This window comes from Papilio machaon, chromosome 25 (genome assembly GCF_912999745.1).
Source record: "Papilio machaon chromosome 25, ilPapMach1.1, whole genome shotgun sequence".
Lineage (NCBI taxonomy): Eukaryota > Metazoa > Arthropoda > Insecta > Lepidoptera > Papilionidae > Papilio > Papilio machaon.
The window spans coordinates 117,125-134,609 of record NC_060010.1 but is presented as its reverse complement, the minus strand read 5'-3'; positions in this window follow the sequence as shown (position 1 = coordinate 134,609).

The following is a 17,485-nucleotide window of genomic DNA, read 5'->3' as shown; positions in this document are numbered from 1 at the left end:
ATTTGTCTAAATGTAACATGAAGTCGAGTGCAAAGGGAGATCATTACGAGCACTTATACGTAGATATACAAATAACACAATTATTAATTGCTGGTAATTGAAATTTTAGCTACAACGATTTGTACTTGAGCAGAATTTCCTTAACTCTCTCAAATCTGAGAACTCTCGTGTATCTGATTGTTTCAAAACCACTTCACTTTGTTTACCTTCATCAAACTTTTTTACGATCCACATACAATGCAATAATAACGTTTAATAGAGTCAGGTTTCTCCACAGGGTCGTGTAGAGTTATAGTGCTGAGTAAGCTATTTGCTGACAACGCAAGGGCCTTTTACGTGATCTTGCAATCGTGATATTTTCAGTTTTGTAGAGTACCAGGATAATGACGTTGTAATATATTTACAAACAAGTTTGAATATTACTGTAACTTTTATACCCCTTTGAAGTTCCTTTCATAATGTAGGCACCTTATTTGCGTCACTAACATGATCAAATATCAATCTAAAAGAACTGCATGCATTCAATTTGCGATGTAATCTACGAACCGTTTAATTTGTTAGTCGTGCTTGCAGCGTGCTTTGCCTCAGGCTAAGATCGTAATAATAGTATTAGTACACGACCCGCCCGCGAGACCCCCGCAGACTACAAACTACCCCGCGACTATCCCAGCCAACTAACCCTTAATCTAAAATCAGTTTTTCAATTTAACATGTAACGTAATAAGTGAAAACTCATTTCAACTACAAATAAGTAAAAGAAGTGATTTAATTATTTTGAGTGCCGTCTTATAAATTAACAACAAAGATCATTTCTTGTGTGTGCATTAGGTCTGTCGTATACAAGACAAAGTAAATCTTCGAAATCCGGTCATATACAATTATAATATTAGCTTCGACGGTTTACATCGTCTTGTGTACGAAGAGATTTAGCCAAAACAGTTGACATTTTGAGCTGTTTAGGTTCATCAGTAATAACTTTTAAATAAAATACTAGAGAAAATTACAAATTGCGAATGCTACGTGTACGTGTCATTAATAAACCTAGTTATTTTATTATGTACTAGCTGTGCCCGCGACTTCGTCCGCGTGAAATACTGTTTTCGTTAAGCATTTTTTTAAGGATTATTATTTTACTTGACCGACGTGCTATGCGTTGATGTATGTTGAGGTGTGCCACGACCGCACCAAATGTAGGTGTTTGGTCTCTACCTATCCCTCTGGGTCACGGGCGTGAATTTAGTTGTTGTTCTTGAGGTGTTTTATTTAAACTTATAAAAAATTACAACAAAACAAATGGAACTTACAAAATATTCATTTACTCTTATGCAAATTTTCATCCCCTATTCCCTTATTATATTGCAACATTAAGGGTAAAACTTTTACAAACTTTAAATGACCTATTTATTAATATCAAATTAGCAGCCTAAAAAAAGTTATAAGCTTCTAACTGTAAAAATGAGGATACGTCCATACAAATTTCCACCCCTACTTTTACCCCCTTACAAACCCTCTTTTACGATAAAAATTAATCTTTGTCCTTTCTCAGGCTCTAAGCTAAATATGAGTAAGTATAATAGTAAAACATATTAAACAAAACATTCATTAAAACCTCACATATTGCGAAACAAATTTTCATCCCCTATTGTTATTTAGCACCCTTACGGGTAAAATTTTTACAAAAATCGAAATTCTTACTTATTTATATCAAATTAGCAGCATTAGAAAGAAGTTTCAAGCTTCTTACTGTAAAAATGACGATACTTCCATACAAATTACCACCCCCACATTCAACCCCTTACAACCCTTTTTTCGCGTTAAAAAGTCTTTGTTCTTTCTCGGGCTCTAGACTAAATATCAGTAAGGATAACAGCAAAACATATTAAATAAAACATTCACCTAAACCTCACATATTCCCAAACAAATTTTCATCCCCTATTGTTATTTTGCACCCTTCAGGGTAAAATTTTTACAGAAATTGAATTTCATATTTATTTATATCAAATTAGCAGCCTTAGACAGAAGTTTCATGCTTCTAACTGTAAAAATGACGATACTTCCATACAAATCATCACCCCTACTTTCAATCCCTTACAACCCTTTTTTCGCGTTTAAAAATAGACTATGTTCTTTCTGAGGCCCTAGACTAAATATTGGTAAGGGTAACAGCAAAACATACTAAACAAAACATTCACCAAAGTCTAAAATATTCCCAAACAAAATTTCATCCCCTATAGTTATTTAGCACCCTTGAGGGTAAAATTTTACAAAAAATTAATTTCATATTTATTTCTATCAAATTAGCAGCCTTAGAAAGAAATTTCAACCTTCTACCTGTAAAAATGACGATAATTCCATACAAACTTTCACCCCCACTTTCAACCCCTTACAACCCCTTTTTCGCGTTAAAATGTATGCCTATGTCCATCCTCAGGCTCTAGACTATCTGTGTACAAAATTTCATTTAAATCGGTTCAGTAGTTTTTGCGTGAAAGCGAGACAGACAGACAGACAGACAGACAGACAGACAGACAGAGTTACTTTCGCATTTATAATATTAGTAAGGATTATTTAAATCACTTGAGTTTTTTTCCACATAAGGTCTTTATTAGTCGTACGTACCCTGCCACGACAATACAGACTCCGCGCCCCCCCGCTGCGACCCCGCGGCCCCCCGCCGACCTGCATGTGTCTAATGACATGTTTCGCCGGCGACATGTTGCTAACAATTCCGATCTCTCAGTTACAATTGTGTCCGCTCCTAAACTGCTGTAGTCGTAATTATAGTGTAAGTAACATTTGATATCAAACCACATCCCTTTTACATTCGTTACCGCTCTTTAAAGCTTGTTTGTTTGATCTCTGTTAATGTCGATATTTCATTTTATAATGTAATAGCTGTCGCCCGCGACTCCGTCCGCGGATTTAAAAAAAGGAATAAGTAGCCTATGTGTTCTGGCAGACCATGTTCTACATCTGTGCCAAATTTCATCAAAATTAGTTGAGCCGCTCTGGAGACACTTTCAAACAAACATCCATCCACTAAACATTCGCATTTATAATATTTTTAAGATATAATAAAGGTAAGATTTCAAAGACTCAAATACGATCTGCAAAAAATAAAACTAACCTTTCTCGTCGGCCAGCTTCTCTATTAGCCGAAATCAATGTTCAATCTCAAACTCTTATTTTTGCAATTTTTTATTAATTTGGTTCAAATTTACTCAATATAAAGGTCGTTATAGTAATCGATATACATGATATATTGATTAAACAGCGAATTTTTGTACGAAGCGAATCAATCGCAAGGATCGAATTTGAATTTCGACCGTTAGTGAACATCCATCATGTCGCCACACGTCCGCTAGAGGCTAGAGGTCGCCGCACGCATCGCAAAGTCGATTAGTGACGTAAACATTGTCATACATGTCCATCACACAGCAGGCATGGAGTTGCTTACTCTGTTTTATTTCTACAGAAAGTTGAAAAAATATTTATTTACAATATATTGATCTCATGAAACAAATAAGGCTCGAAGTAACACTACTCAGACAAATGCCAAGCTTTCTTTAATTTGAATCCGTGTGAAAAGTTACTACATCCGCAATACCCTCCGCTATTTCGCCATCTATTTGCCTGTAGTCATTTCTTCTTTTGCACACAACAATGCAAAGCATTAAAATTGCATTGTAAAACAAACGAGTATTATAAATAAGTTGATTTTAGAAGGTTTCTAGGTTTTTCTCTGTTCTCGGCTAAGTGATGTAAAATGACAAAAATTGTTCGCCGAATCACCGGCGTTTTTTAATAATTGTTTTACGCTCTAACAAATGAGTTTGAAATTGGATCGGGCTCTCGGCGCTCGGCTCTCACTGCCGCGCACAAAAATGGATGGTTAATGCGATCAGAGAGAGCGGGACGAAGCTATATCCAAAGAAGGACGGAGCACGCGCCTCTCGGTGTGCACACATGTGGTGAAAAAATACCGGACTTTTTGTTTTTGTAAAATCTATTTTTGCTTCGTTTGTCCGTCATCAGCATAAGGTGTAATACTGCTTCTAAAAATCTGCAGAGGTAAAGAGGAAAGGTTTGTTTTTTTGTATGTGACCAATAAACTCAAAAACTACTGGATCGATTTCAAAAATAATTTTGCCATTACAAAGATACATTATCATTGAGTAACATAGGTTTTATTTGTTACTAGATTTTTTTTAATTATAAAATTGTACTTCAATGTGGGTGTCAAAACAGAAATAATGATAATAATATCTGTTTTGACACTCGTGTTTATGTATAATTAATGACCTACGTTGATTCCTAAACTAAGTTCATTATTAAAATGTCTATTTATGTCCTAACTTTTATTATACCATTGTCACCCTAGCTAAATTCTAAAATTGAGATGTTTTGTTGTTTTAACTGGGAATTTTTTTGAGTTATCCGCTGATGTAATTTGAGAGTTATTTTGTATCTAAGTAATTTGAACAAATATAAAGAAATTGTCAATTTTTGTAACGAAATCAAATTTTTTGTTATAGGTAGATTGGCAAGGTAAGCTCGTTTTATGAAAACGAAGACAAAAATCAAATTTATCTTTGAAGTAAACATATGAATTTTATTGTTATAAGTTTAAGAATTCATAAACTGTAAAATTAAAGTAATCAAAGAAAAACATCCTTTTAAAAAAAAAGAAAAAAATTCTTCATACCTCAGTTAATAAAAAAAAATATCATAACTTTACATACAATAGTATGTAAAATTATGATCTCTGTTCTGAGATATAAATAATTGAACAGAAAAATCTAATCAAACGGAGAACGGCGCTCATTTGTTTTGTTGTTTTGTTTTTTAGCTTTTTATTTGTATGAGATAAATTAAAATGAAATTGAATTATATAGTCATTGTTGGCAGCTAGCTGAGAGCAAATGAGTTTAAAACGAAGCGATTCCTCAACGACAAACTGCTAAGGTGCCGCGTAATCGTGTTGTCTGCCGGACAACGCCTAGGGCTACCGACTTACAATTAACAGACGCACTAGCAGCGAAGATACCAGTGATTTGTCAATATTTGATTTCTCAGCAGACAATAAAGATAAAAGAAAAAATCACGTTTTTAAATTTATAAAAAAAACCTAACGAAATCCGGATAAAAACTGAAATCGTTTAACACTTCATTTGTCAGAATCGTTTCAGTTGTTTAGGCTGCAGGTGGGTACAATGGAACATATCATACATACGAACCCACATATATACCTAAACATAACTCTTTTGTCTGTCAAGTTAAACAAGATATAATTATTTCTTTCACCCATTCTAACCCGACGATATCAATATCCTAACGCTCGAACATGTACAGTGTAAAACAGAAGAGATGGCAACCCTATTCTCTGATCTCAGCTCTTTGCTAGCTGACACGCTGTTGTTATTATTTTTGGATTGCGTAAACTGCAGCCAGTTTTCCATTTAGTGTAAAAACAGCTTTAACTTGTAAACACAGTGTTATGTAATACATTCAACATTCATATCTTATTTATAGTTATTATCCGTATACGTGAAAAAATATACATATTTCAGTTTAGAAACGACTATATAGTAATCAAGTATTTATTAAGAGTTTTAAAGAATTAATGGTTAAGTTTATGTTAAAAGAAAGTTTGATTACTAACAGGACAAAAAGTATTCGTTTTGTAGTTTTTGTCAATAGTTACTTTATAAATAAGGATTTAATATGAATTAAAATGGCCAATACAAATACCATAATCCTGTTCACAAAACTGCTGTAACATAATGAAAGTTTATTTGTCAAACATTGTATCCAATGTTGGCACAAATCTTACAAATGTATTTGAATACAGGCTACCAACATCACGCGATTTCTATTCAAGTGTGATGTAGTACCTACTTCAATAGATTGTAGTATGAAAAGGATTGTGCTTTGAGAACTTTGAGTAAGAATTGGTTATGTTATCCACAAATATCATTATTATTATTTGTTTTTTGTAGAAAATGACGTAGTTATATTTATCTTATTTGAATTTAACGTACGTGACTGTGGGCTTGAAATACTAGTTTACCGTTTCTTAAGCTTTTTCCCGCGGCTCCGTCCTTGCTGAATATAAAATAAAATTTTATTAGTAACCTATGTGTTCACACAAACATCTAAACTCTTTCATTTATGATATAAATAAGATTTGGCACAAGGCTTAAAGTTCAACAAACGCTTTTTTAAACAGTATTTGCTGTAAAAATTTAAGACGTTGAATTTTTATAAACATATCCATAATGCTCATTACAATCATCAAATTGTCAAAACTATAATGATCAAGTTAAGTCGAAAGCTCTTAACATAATAGAAACAAGAAAAAAAAAATTCGACAAAAAACCAGTAGGAAAAATAAGTCTGAAGTGAGCAGTTTACATATAAATATATCGGTAGCGAACTAAAAGCACTCAAAATGCCATTTCAATTTTTTTTCCACTCGAAACAATCTACAAATTAGCATCACTAATAAGCCAGTATTATTGTGAACCAATTATCATTGACCTCACATTCGCTTTCATTTTCTATTATACTTTAAAATATTGGTAACCGAGTACAGATCAAGTTATTTTGGTAAGCCATCTTTCAAATCCACTCGACATTGGGCAGGTATTAATTTGAGAAGGTGTTATTATGATCCAGTGATGGATTGAATGACTCGGCAAATATTTGTTTTGGCCCTTTTTTAGTACTTTTTTTAGTGGATCAAATTTTAGATGTAAATTACCAGAATTTAAAACATTTTCACAAAAAAAAAACTGTAAAAGTCAGTGTTGCTATAATAAAATGGTACATGATTTTAAAAAAGGCATAGGCAGAGATAGACAGATTATATGAAAAGAGATATTATCATGAAGGGGGTGTCTGATAAGACCCAAGATATATCGACCTGACTATAAGAAAAATGACTAAAAAAAACTTGTGTCCTTAGCTAAGACCCCGTATGATTACTATCTCTATAACATTAACAGTTTTGTGAAGTAATCGATGTTCAGTCACAGTTCTAATCACTGTGCAAACTTCGATCTAAGTGCAGAGGAAGTGCCAAGTTGTGGTCTGACTTAGTTAAAATCTTTGTTCCTTGTTTGATAGCCATTTAGTAGGCAAGATTTTAGATATAACTATCTACTAAATAATATTAAATAGTAGTTAATTAACAGTAGTTAAGCTACAATCTACTGCTGAACACCTAAATAAAGGCAACAGGTAACAAAGGGTAACAAAGGTAACAAATAGCAACAGATTTGTGTCTATTAGTATTAAGATTGCATTTTAAATGGCATTATGATAAGGTGTATCAATACTATGTACAATCATGGTTGGTACACGCTGGGCAAAGCTTTCCCAAAGTTATAACTTTATCATCAATTTGCTTAACAAAAGACTCCGATTGAGTTCATATACTTACAATATGAACTTCAAGCCGCGTACCGCTACAAATATGCGTTAGGCTGCCGTACACACGGCGTGAATATAGTATTTTAATACTTATTCTAAAACGTAGATTTTTAACGAAAACATATTTTCGAAATTTGACGTAAGTAATAACAGCAACAATAAAGTCTGTTGCACGAATAGGCTCGCCCCGTGCAATACCACGACTACACAGATGACAGGTGTCAAGTGGAAGCAATTCCGCGTTTCGTCTAATGAGTGTGGTGTCGAAGGCCTAATTTTAGTCCTTCATATTCTTCCCTTCCTTTTCTTACAAAGGAGAGGATGAGAATAGGATGGGGATTTGTAAGAGGACACATACCTAAGGTGAAATATTCTCTTATTGTGTGGCCCTTCCTCCGTGTATTAGAGGTAGGCAACGCACCTGCAATTGCGGATTGCGGATAGTTTTATTCGACCTACGTTTTTTTGTTCTTGCAAAAAAATTTCTATCTAGTTTCAATCTCGGAATATCTCTTGAGAACTGTTAATGTGAAAGGTACTTGTGCGATGTATACGGGCCGTAAAGTTATGTACGAAGGGCAGGGCAGGTGTGATGTCCTCGTAAACCTAGTTATCTAACACTGCAGTAACGAGGCGCAGCGGCCACGCGGGAGCCACGCGGAGGCGACGTGCTGCCCGCGCGACTTCAGCGCGCTCCCACCTCCTGATTGCTTTCCGCTTTCCACTACAACACGCAGTATTGGAAAAACTTCCACATCGTACACATTTACTTTATAATTGTTACAATTTTTCATTATACCCTGAATAGCAGTTAATAATTTACATTATTTACTATATACTAGTAAAAGTTGGCATTCTAAAAACATCCCTTTAATAGAAAAAAGAGTATGGTTTGAGAATGATACCTAATTACAAATTCCTTCTAATCCTCATTGTTTAAAGATGTTGCCATCTATATGTTGATAAATAATCAAGTTGTTTTTTTCAATTCAATGATTACTGTGTTGTTTGAAGTAGTACTGTGCAGGTGGGCGCTGGTGCAGCGCGGGCCAAGTGTGCGCTAACTCGATTGCCGCGAGATGACCGCCCGCCGCCGCCCCCTCCCAATGCACCCCACGCCGCCATTGTCTTACTGTTTACTTACTCTAACTCGCCAAATGACCCTCGTCTACATAAGGATATTAAAGGCTGTATTCACTAGTGGTGTATTGAAAAAAAAAATTAAAGATAAGAGATTGGGTAATATCTGAAAATAAAGGAAGAGGATCTGAAAATCTAAAGGATTTGTTTCTAACCGCACCAAAAATTTCATAAGTTTAATGATTCTAAAACCAAACCATAATTACCGTGTTTGATATTAAATAAATTGTATCAGAAGTTTACAAAGAGGAAATAAGAAAATGATGAATCTTAAAACAAAGAGGTTAAGTCATCAAAAGAAGCGACTCGGGTCTTTGTGTTGACGTTAATTGTGGCCGCGTAATGAGACGGGGCTGGGCTTTGTGCGCGGGACAGCGAGATAGGCCGCACCATACTCTCGCTCTCAACAACTGAATAATTATATTGTAAACATTTAATTTGTCAGTCATTCGTAATTTTTTTTTTATTCTGATTCTTAGACGGATTAAAAAAAAACTTTTAGAGAACTGAGTCTGGCAACAGCATGCACTAAACAAAATTACACATTTAGAAGTGAAACGTTATTTTTTTTTTTGAAGTAAAAGGGCCTATGCGGCCTGTTTTCCTATACGGTTGAAACTTTGAGAGCTTCTAAAAAGTTGTCAATTTGCACATTGGCCCTTATTCGTAGGAGCCATCGATTTATTGATACCACGTTGGGTTACATTGGGAGCAGTATTATTGGGATACAAATAGCGAGCCACATTGTAAATCGAGTGGTTACAACCTCACAGCGGACAGAGACACGGTAATTGTGGAACATCAAACACTGACATTGACAGGTGAGGTAGGGTGACCACGATATAACATGCTACGAGACAATAATTATATTCCTTCTCCTCAGGTAGGTAAGTCAGAATAGTAATAAAATTAAAACAGTTTAAAGATTCATTATGCACCAAATCTTTAGGCATTCGTCTGGTATGGTACTTAAATAGTTGGGCGTACAAAACACTCTTGGTAACACATTTCTTCGTTGTAGCAAATTGTACAAAATCATTTTGCTACTTCAGAATGTTTAAGGAGAGTGTGAAGGAAGACTAATCTTTGTTCTACTAATGTAACAGCAAATGAATCTCACGAATAGTTAGTCTATTCTTTTTCTAAGATAATAACGATTTAATGTGAATAGAAAATCCTGTAAATTTTCCGTCGCATGTGGAGTTAATACACCTCCTGCTGCGTCCAACATTAATAGCTCCCGGCCTGTTATTAATTAACTGAAGGGTTTGTCTTTATAAAGCCTCCACAGACCGCCGCGCCACCGCACCGGCAACGTCACCACCACACAGAGGCGGACTGTGACAATGTAGCGCCCCCGCGGAATAACATGAAATACCGTAATCGTAATATTTTTTTCAACATTTTTTTTATGTTTTTAAAATAAATATATACGAATAATTTGTAATTACTAACGTAATATCTTTGATGTAGCTAATTGTTGAACAAAACGATATTTGGTTTAGATTTCTTCTTTATTTATTCAGATTGAATAAGATACTAGTAACAAAAATTCATACTCGATAAACTCTAATACGAATCAATAGCACAAATTACCACGTAACTTCTGAAATTAAAACCTCACATAACTGGTCCTGTGCACCGGATGAGAGCGAACCGCAGCGGGGGCGCGGGGGTGCGGGCGACGAGAGAGGGGCGCAGGGGGTCCGCTCAGAACCAATCAATGTTAGTTAATTGGCGCTTTAATGCTGCCTCATTCAACAATTACAGAGGTCGCTGTCAGTTGACAGGTGAGTAGTGATGTGACATTACGTAATGTAATATTTGTCGATACAATAAGCTTACTGAGAAAAAATAAGAAAGGTTAATTTAATAAAGTAAATTTCAACTTCATTTTTTTTGGTAAAAAATGTCTTCTCTTGTTAATATTGTCTACAGTTAGAATATTCACTGCTCTTTTGAATAATTTAAGAAAAAAGTCGGTCTAAAACTAGTAGTTGTAGTAAAGTAAGTACGACACAACGCACACATAAATTAAATTCCATGTAATTTTAAATAGTTCACATAATAATATTGTAGTTGTGGAGAAAGTATTTTGTTTGTTACTTAAAATTTTCTTTTATTGGTCAAACATATCGACATTAAGTACATCATTGCCCACAAATTGTTGTATGGTCTGCGTGTATTAGCGGCTTGCCCCCGCCCCCGCCCCCGCCCTGCGCAGCCTCCGCGCTCGCCATCACGTGTCCAAATCAATCTCCAACGCAAATTCGTTTAATTTAACGTTGAATTCACAATTAAGCAGTCGTTGTCGGTCGCTGTGTGATGTTTGCTCTCAACTCCACTGCTATTGTTTGCTGCCAGTTGTTATTGATTGGGTATTTAGGGCACGGGGGTTATTTACCGCTAAATTTATTGGTGATAATAAGCCTTGTGAGATTGTCATTTGGTTACAAGATTAATTCTCGTAGAAGACAGTTTATTGACTTTAAATTTTAACTTGAATTAACTGGCTTTAAGACTTTAAATAAACTAAGACATAATAAAAGGCTGTTCATAGACAGAGCTTGATAGTTCGGTTACAGATGTTCCTTAAAACTTATGTTTTTTCTTGGCAACCTAATATATTAAATAATATTTTTTCATACTGGAACTTAGATTTATTTAATGCTTCTTACTACTAGTTTGAATTTTTTTTCTTTAACATTGATTATTTTCTAGAAAATTTATTAACCTGCTATGTGTTAATCAAATCTAGTTTTTCTTTCTTTCTAGATATAGCGAAATGTAACAAAATATCAGTTAATTGATTTTTCACAATTCGAAGAATATTTATTACGTATTCAGAAATGATGCAGAAAATTGCACTTTTCATCAAGTTAATGCATATATGAATATTTAACGTACAGTACTCGTGTCGTGTCGTATCCGTCAGACTGTCGTCACGCGATCGTGAACAGATTTCAATCAAGCTTACATTATTTAAACCAATCAATTCACTTTGCCGTTTATTATTTAAAGGGTTTATTTTCAATAAACTGCATTAAGTGATTTGGTATTTTTTGTGGCAATTTAGTAAAGGGGTGAATTATCTGATCGAGTTTTATATTACAACATAATGTGTGCGGATCTGTTAAAATAGAAAACTCTAATGGATTTTTTAATATTGTATTTTAATTGATTATAGTACAGTAAAAGAATTAACTAATAAAATCTGTGTTAGATTACATAAACATTAGAAGTGCTCTGCTTTAAAATTTGACTTTTTAGTTACCTAAGTTTACGGAGGAACCGTCGAAATGATGTAGGCATGTATAATGTTATTATTTAAAAGCAACAAGATATTCAATAGGAAAACTTCTTTTAAAGTACAAGAATAAGTTTTTTTATTAACGACTTTACTGCAACTGGCCAGTAAGTCTCTCTCAGTAATTAAATAAATAAAATAAAAAAACAATTTAAATGGTTCCAATATAAATTGACGAGTTGCAATTGTATCAATAAACATTGGAAACAATAGTTGGAGAAGTGTCATACAGCGGCGTGCGTTTGTCTCCGCCGGCCGCGTCGCTCGCGGGTCTGCACAAAAGAAGTGGCCACAGAGGACCTCTTAACAATAAAAAGACCCCAAGCGACGCCCTCATTGGTCCGTGGCGGTGACGTCACCGGCGCCACGCCCCGCTGCCGCGCACCTGAGATGAGACCGCGTGAGATTTGTAAAAGTGTAAAGAGGACGACACTAATATTGACGATCACTATTATAATCGCAAAATGTAACATGTTCTTTTCGATGTCCGTTATAATTTGAATCGAATTTGAATGGAATAAGGTTGAATTTAGAGTGTTGACCGTGTGATGTGGTGTCAAAGGAATAGTAGAGGCGGTCAGTCGGAAAAGCTGTTATTGTTTGGTTACGGGTTAACCGATTTGGTTAAATTTGTGTTAACGCGGCAGATGTCCGGCGCGCTCGCTCCGTCCCGCTCTCGCCGCGGGGGCGCTGTGATCGCTTTATACTTATTAATTGCCTCTTGATTACCAATTAATTACGAAAGGGGAGTTTAAAGGCTTTAAGATGCGACGCAAAATTTGTTTTTAATTACTTTGAGATTTTGTAATTAGCATATCAAATTGTATATTGAATATACCGCCGTGGTCGCCGTTAATAACACGCGTATTGTAACCGCTCCGCAAAAAATACTCAATAACCCAATCTAAAGTGCGTTTTGTGAACTTAAATGTGTATATAGTGAAAGTGTTAAGACTGTGTCAAGCTATGAGCGATAAATTAACTGCTAATTACTAATAATACGTAAATTGTGACCAAATATATTGCGTAAATAAATGTTGCAACTATTAAGTACCGACATCTTCAATATTGAAAGTAGCTTAGTTCGTAACGCGTAAGCGCCGCCATCTGCACGGCGCTTACGACGTTATTCTCAACGATCGCAGTTTATCGACGCTTGTTGCACTATTGTGGGCCTTTGTTGCTGTGCCATTTATTACTGTGCTCACTATACGAATATTATAAAGACTAACTATGAATATTATGCGGTCACCGCAAAAAACTGCTACTGACAGCGGTAGTAAATCTCAGCCTGATCTTTCAAAAATATCTGGAGAGGTGATTGACTCGCAAATTACTTTTCGCAAGCGAAAACACCCAGATCGCAGCGACTGTCAATGCTCAAGTGATATTAACTTAATTCGGAATGAACTAACACGTATTTCTTCCTTACTAGAAAGCTACGTCGAGACAAACACACAAATAATGAATCAAATGAAAAACAGTATTGTGGAATTCAAAGGTGAAATAAGTGAATTAAAAACTGCCCATGAACAAACCAGAAATTTAATCAATACTAATATAATGGAAATGACTTCGTGTATCCAAGAGATTAAATTATCTACTTCTAAAATAGCATCAGAACAGAGTCAAATGCAGAATAAACTGTCACAACTAGAAACAAAAATAACTCATGGTGAGAATAAGATAATGACACTCGAGTCAGACTTTAAAGAACTCAAATTAATGCCACAGTCATCTCAAAACAAACAACTGTCTCTTAATGAACAGATAATACATGAGATCCAAGAAAGGAAGAAAAGAGAAAACAACATCATTATTGCAGGTGTACCAGAACAAACATCCTCAAGTGCTGAACAGAAAGCCCTCAAAGATGAGTCCGAAGTGTTCAATATTCTATCTCAAATAAATAAAAACATTTCGAAGCCCACCAAGATTTTTCGGATTGGCAAGTTTGTCCCGGGCAAAATGAGAGGTCTTAAAGTCTGTTTTGATAAACCTGAGGAAGCCTTGCAAGTGCTACGCAGCAAAAATAAAATATCTACAAGCATAAAAATATTCTCCGACCAAACACCAGCGCAACGAGATTACTTTCAAAAAACAAAAACTGAATTAAACCATCGTATAAGTAGCGGAGAAAAAGATATAACCATAAAATACATTAATGGAATACCAAATATAGTCAAAACTTCTTCAAAAAACTCCAACAATCAATAGTAAATAAAATTATAGACGACACAATAACTTATCAAATAGTAAATGATCACCAAGACTTACAAACAGAAAAATCGTGGCTAACTTTTCTCTATTTAAATGCAAGAAGTATCCGAAAGAAAGGTAAATTCGACGAATTAAAATGCATCATTCAATCAATTCCTACAACTGTCCATATCATCTTATTAACAGAAACGTGGATAGCAACAGAAAATCAAGCTCTTGAATTACAGATCCCATCCTACACTCATTATTACAATTATAGATCGGATATTAGAGGTGGAGGAGTATCTGCATATGTACACAATAACTTAAAACACGACTTAATTGAATCAACCTACAAAGATGGAAATAATTTTCTATGGATACAAATACAAAGATATGCGCTCGACATAGGTGTAGTGTACCATCCAGGCGATACAAATTTCAAGGACTTTTTAGAGACATATGAAACCCAATTACAACAGAGAAAGAGAGCGTTAATTTTTGGTGATTTCAATATTGACTTATTAACAAAGGACAAAAAACATAAAATGTATAAAAAAAGTATTCAAGAAAACGGTTACAGATTACTTAACAAAATTAACAGAACATACTGTACAAGAGACTCGACCACAAAAAGATCAATCTTAGATCACGTCACCACCAACCTCAATAGCAACAACTTTAATCTCGCTATTGTTAATTCTCCAATGTCTGATCATAAACAAATATACTTTCAAGTAAATAAATTTAAACCACCCAGAAAAGTACGCACAAGCTACGAAGTAATCAACTACGATAAATTATATGAATCGGTAAAATCGGATAGATGCATAGATGCTACTAATAATTACACCATTTTAGAAGAAAAAATAAAGCAATATATTAAGGATAACAAAGAAACTAAAACTAAGGTACTTAATCCACCCCAGAAAGATTGGATAAATAAAAACATTTTGGATGGAATTAAAGAAAGGAACAATTTATGGATAATGCATAAGAAAGACCCTAACAATAAATCTCTAGAAGAAAAGTACAAACTGAAAAAATATACTTTATCAAAAGAAATTAGAGATACGAAAAATTCTTACTATCTAAACCTTTTCAAAAATTGCTTAAAGAAGCCAAAGAAAATGTGGACCCTTATAAATAATATAACTAATAATAAAATTAAACAAAGTTGTGCTCCTTCAAAACTTCTTCTTGGTTCTGAATTAATTACCAATACAAATGAAATCTGTGAGATCTTTAACCAATACTTTTCTACAATAGGCTCAAAACTAGCACAACAAATACCGGATCATTACCATAACATATCAACACATCTCATAACTAAAACAGACAAACTTATTCCTGAACTATCAAAACTAGAACCATGCAACTCACACGAGGTAAGTAAAATCATTGAAGATTTAGACATAAACTCAAGCACTGGCTTAGATAAAATTAACACCAAAGCTATCAAATGTTTAAAACACATTATAAGTGACCCTTTGGCTAAATGTTTCAATATATTGATGCTTAACGGTGAATTCCCAGACTCGTTGAAAGTTGCTAAGGTGACACCAATTTATAAATCTGGATCCAAAACAGACCCCGGTAACTATCGCCCAGTATCAGTGCTGCCAGTACTCTCTAAAATTTTTGAAAAAATTATCTACACTCGATTGGTTAAATATTTAAATTCTTTTAACTTTATATCAGATAAGCAATATGGCTTTAGAAGTAAGAGCAATACAACTGCTGCTGTAATTGATCTTACATCAAAAATAAAAATCAACATTGATAAAAAGCAAATTGCTCTAGGGGTTTTTATCGACCTTAAAAAAGCATTCGACACAGTAAGTCATAAGATATTATTGCACAAGCTAGAAAATATCGGTATTAAAGGCAACGTACTTAATTTACTTAAATCATATCTAAATAACAGATCACAAGTAGTCAAAATAGAAAATTATGAAAGCAAGGCAGCATCAGTCTCTTTCGGCGTACCACAAGGGTCTGTGTTGGGTCCGCTACTATTTCTTATTTATATTAACAACATTACAGAGATAGGCCTGCATGGTCATTTAACATTATATGCAGACGATACATGTTTATTCTACTTTGGGTCCAATATACATGATATTATCATACAGGCACAGGAAGATCTAGATAAATTATTTGAATGGTTCCAATACAATTTACTTACAATAAATACAACTAAAACATGTTATATAATATTTAAACCTAAAAATAAAGCTATACCAATACACAATTTACTAACAATCAATAACATACCTTTAGAACACAAGACCAACGAAAAGTACCTTGGACTGAGAATGAACAATTATTTGACGTGGAGTGAACAAATAGACTATTTAAAAAATAAGCTTACTTCACTAATTGGTTCACTGCACAACATAAACAGATGTTTACCTCAACAAATACGGTATACGATTTATAATTCTTTAATCAAATCACATCTACTATATCTGATTGAGGTCTGGGGCAGTGCTTCGAAAACTAAACTTAATGAGCTACAGATCAAGCAAAATAAAGTAGTAAAAGCTTTATTCAATTATCCATATTTAACGAGTACTGACAAGATCTACAATGAAACTAAAATAATGACTATTAATCAACTATATACCTACAGTACATGCATTATAATTAGAAAAATCATCAACAAACAAATCAACACTAACATATCGTTTCTAAAGTTATCACAGATTAATAAGCGTAACACTCGACGAGCAAGTCTACTTGTTCTGCCGAAAGTGCGAACTAACTACGGTGTAAAAAATATAACATACGAAGGAGTACAACTTTATAACTCGTTACCTTCATCAATTAAAAATTTAAGTTCATGTAATCAATTTAAATCAAAGCTAACTCAATACATTTTGGATTGTTGTAAAAAGGTAAATTGATAACTAAAACGGCGACCATATTGTAATTATGTATAGTGTACGATATTGTTCTCATGTAAGTGACTTTTGTTTGTCTTTTTGAGAATAAATTCTTTAAACCTAAAACCTATATCAAATTGTCTTTTGTTTAGATTCTGTGGAACTTCGTCTCCGCTTATAAATACGTATTACGAGTAATAGTTGCTATTTAATATATAAGGCTTTTACTATACTAGAGTAAAACATTACGTATAATATTTATTTTAAAATAAAACCATACAAAGCATATTTTCAAAATTATATTAAACTCAATCCCGAACTTTAACGGTTTGATAAAAATTAAATAGTTAGACCAACAAGTTAGCGAGCGAGGCGAGGCGACGCGGCACAATCGGCCCAATCACATCCGGAAAAAAACTATTGAGAGCCGAGAAAGGAGCCGCGGAGGGGAAAATGCTAATAATATGACGCTCCTCGCAAACAAAATCACAACGCGACCCCAAATTTCGCACTTTCA